Source organism: Rhinopithecus bieti, unplaced genomic scaffold, assembly GCF_001698545.2.
Source record: "Rhinopithecus bieti isolate Rb0 unplaced genomic scaffold, ASM169854v2 scaffold_13352, whole genome shotgun sequence".
In the NCBI taxonomy this organism is placed as follows: domain Eukaryota; kingdom Metazoa; phylum Chordata; class Mammalia; order Primates; family Cercopithecidae; genus Rhinopithecus; species Rhinopithecus bieti.
In genome coordinates this window covers 3,948,905-3,952,819 of record NW_016808026.1, presented here as the reverse complement: position 1 = coordinate 3,952,819, position 3,915 = coordinate 3,948,905, and the positions used below count along the sequence as shown (strand labels likewise).

At 41.3% G+C, this 3,915-nt stretch overlaps 1 long non-coding RNA gene across 1 annotated transcript in view; it reads right to left on the bottom strand.

The window, feature by feature from the left end:
- Positions 1–1,728: 1,728 nt before the first annotated feature.
- The window catches only part of LOC108537585 (uncharacterized), an 18,758-nt gene continuing 16,571 nt past the window's right edge, over positions 1,729–3,915 (bottom strand). Inside the window, exon 3 of the long non-coding RNA XR_001887858.1 lies at positions 1,729–2,479. This is a non-coding gene — a long non-coding RNA (uncharacterized LOC108537585). The remainder of the gene's footprint in view (positions 2,480–3,915) is intronic.

Here is a 3,915-nt window from a genome sequence, read left to right as displayed (position 1 = left end):
TGTTCTAGAGCTATGGGCATAGTGATAAACAAGACAAATTAAATTTTTCACTTCTCACCTCTTGGATTCTAGCAGAGGAGTCAACCAATAAGCAAAGGAATAAAAACATAATATTATATAAAGTTGGGGTAAAATATGAGAAGATGAGAGAGTGATAATTTAAATACATTTGAGGATCGGAAAGGCATCTTTGAGGAGGTGATAGTGGGAGGGAACAAACTGAAGGGAGACAATGATCCTTGAGAAGAGATGAAGTCACGCAATTCCAGTCAAAGGCAAAACAACTGCAAAGGTGCTAAGCCAGGAAGAAGCTGGGTATGTTACAAAAAGGGCAAGAAGTCCCATATGACTGGTGCAGAATGAACATGCGGTCATTAACAAAGGATGAGATTAGAGATGTATGCTGCAGCCAGATCAGGCTATGGTAAATACTATGAAAATTCCTAATTTGTGTGTGTTCTGGGGGGAGACAGGGGGTTCTGTAATAAAAATTCCAGAGCTACGTTGTAAACATAGAACTAATACATTATTATCTAAGTAAAAATGAGGAAGCCATATAGGCAGACTTTTAATTACCTCAGGTCCTGTGGAAGAGCAAAAATTATACAAGCCAAGGACCATGAGGTATTAAACTCAGGTGAGGTGTAACAAAATGGCCTAGGGTCACTTGTTGGGAGGTATGAGAAGGGAGAATCTGGACTTGAAAGGAGGCTATATGACTCATACATTCTCTGATGTAGGCTCCCAATCTGTTATTTCTTAGGAGAAAGGATCTGTCAGTAAAGAAAAGGTAAATGAGTGAGTTTGTTTACTTTAATATTGAATTTAATATGAGAGGTTAAAAGTGAATGATCCAACTTGAACTTCTATTTCTAACAATATTTCAGACTAGAAGGTCTCAGATACTACTCCTAGTATAGCATAGCTGAAAATGCTATAAGGGGACTCTTCTGTCATGGGATCCTTGGGTTGTTGCTTCATCAGCCAGAAAACTCTGTGGCCAGTGGTGCCTTTGCCTGAGTTTTGCTAGAGCCAGTTGTGCTCATTCTGCCCACTCAGCCTAGCAGGCTGTGCTTGGCTCTTGCTACCAGCCCAGTTCCCACGCCTGCCAAGGGTGAGCCACACATGAAACAATGAGGGGTGGGTAAGCGAGTGAGCACAAGGTCCAGCCACTGTGTACAGCCATGCATACCAGCTGCAGTGGGGCAGGCAGCTCTAGGTGCCCACAGAGGCGCTCGCTCTCTGCAAGGCTGCGACTGGACCAAGTATAGTACAAGTGGCTTCCACTGTGGTCACCAGGGAATGCAGTGGCACCCAGAAGCTTGAAGATGCCAGGAACCACAGAGCCACAAGAGGGTGTCACAGCCCTGGCTTGAGGTGCTTCTAGGTCTGGGATCCCTGAAGGACTGCAGTTCTTCTCTTCTTCTTTCTTCTCTTCTCGTCACCTCCAATGTGGTGAGCAGGTTGGTGGTGAGGAGCGTGTCTTAGCCCTGTTTGTGTTACAGCTTTTTTAGTCCCTCCATTCAATGGGTCCTGAGTTCTTGTCCTATGTCCAGGAAGAATAAGATACATGGACAACTGGAGGGTAAGGGTGAGCAAGGTGGAGATGAGCTCTACAATAGCTCTCAGGAGACCTGGAGAGTGGGTAGCTCCTTTCCACAGGCAGGTTGTGCCAAGTGTGCAGCTCTTAGCAGAGAGGAAACCTGAAGTGAGTAGCTCTTTTCCGTACATAGGTTATCCTGATGAGTGTGCAGCTCTTAGCAGAGAGGAGACCCAGAGTTGATAGCTGCTATATGCAGCATGCTGTTTTGACGTCTGCACGGCCCTCAGAGGACAGGAGACCCAGAATCTGTAGCTCCTATCAGCAGGCAGGTGGCCCTGTTGTCTCTGAAGCCCTCAGCCAAGAGGAGACTTTTCTGCCCAGGAGCCTGTCTGCCTCCTGCCGTCATCAACCTGCTGTGCATGGTGCCCAGGCTGTTCCTGTGGAGAGGCGCCTTCAGGCCCATGCTGAGCTGCCCTCAGCCCTGCCTCAGCCTCCCTTCCATGCTCTGGTACCCAAAGTCCAGAGGCTGAGGTGGCAGGGGGATGGTCTGTCAACATCACCCCAAGCATGCACACATCCGACCAGGTCACAACAGTGCTGGGGCTTGGCCACAACTTTGCTCTGAAATTGAAGCAGGCACTGGGAGCAAGGAGAAGCCAGGTAGCAGACACTTCTGAGCCTGTGGGGGAAGAGGAGCTTCCTGGTCCCCAAGAGTGCCCGGATGGCCGGGTCCACAGCCGTGGCAGGGTGGCTGCACTTGCCCCTGGGAGGGTGGGGCTCCTGCCCCTCCCACTCAGAAAGGTGTGGGGCTGCTACCTGTTCTGGATCCTGAAGGCTCCATGGAGCAGGGAGCCCCAGCGGCATGGCGTCATGGCAGCTGCTCCAGACAGGCCACCTCTACCATCACTTCCAAAAAGGTGATATCCTCAATACATTCTGAAAATAAGCAAACGAGAAAAGACAATAGGGAAACCTTATCTGTCTTAATTTTAGTTCTAAGTATACTGTGAAAAAAATCAAAATGAAAATACTTTCCCTTGTGAAACTAGCCACAGCCATATAGTCACATGGTTTTGGTGTGGGAATTCATACAAACCACATGGTGGGGGAAGGCCTCACAAAAACAAGTGTGTGTATATATATATACATATATACACATATATACATACATACACACTGGAGAGATGTACTTAAAAGCCAGATCTAAAGGACAATGCAGAATGCAGAGAAAAAAGTAACTGATATTTAATATTCTGTATCTAGTAAAACTATCTTTTAAGAATGAGTTCAAAATAAAGACAAACTTCAGGCACACAAAACTGAAAGATTTTATTACACAAAGATCTTCAGTAAAGTAACTTTGAAAAGATATTCTTAAAGATAAAGCTCTGAAATGTAAGGTGAATAATGAGCTAAAAAATGTAAACATATAAAAATAACTTAATAGGGATTTATAAAAGGGTAATAAGAATGAATAATTTGTGAGATTAAAAGTTCAACATTGAATTAACTGAAGCATCTACCATTACCTAAATTGAGTGATCGAAATTGAACCACTCTAAGGAGTCTGTATTATTCAGGAGAAAAAATATATATATATATATAACCTTTAAAATTTGTTGTTACTTGAGTATTTTCAAATGTCTAGTATAACCATTAAATACATAGAAAAATACTTTACATCTCCCGAACTATCAGAAAATGTAAAATGATGAGAGAGGAAAATAATTGATTAATCACAAAACTAGCAAGGAAGAAAATTAGAGAAGTGAAAAAATAGAAAGTAGAATATAAGATGGTAGAAATCAATCAAAATATATCAGTAGTCACAATATATGTAAATGAAATTATTTCATCATGAAGAACAATGTTAGAATTGACAATAAAATCCAATTTTGTATTGTTTACAAAAGACGAAGATTAAAAACTGAGAACAAAGCATATCAAAAGTCTTGTTTAGCTGTTAATAATATAGGTAATACAGAAAATTCATTTTAGGCAAAAAGCAGCATTGGGGATCTTTGTCTTTTGGGAAATCAGATACTGACATATTATATAAATATAAGTCAAAACAAGTCTAGTTTAGTTCTATTAATAACATAGGTAATACAAAAAATTCATTTTAAAGCAAAAAGCAGCATTGGTGATCTTTGTCTTTAGGGAAATCAGATACTGATAAACATTTTAATTTTGAAAAATGATGTAACAATCCTAAACTTGGATACAACTGTAATGAAACTATCAAATATAAGAGAAATATTGATGTATCTACATGATAATTGACAAACCATCTCTGAATTTTAGACTTTCTAATACTTCTCCCTCAGTATTCTTTCAATCAAGTAGACAAAATATATTAATAAAACTATAGA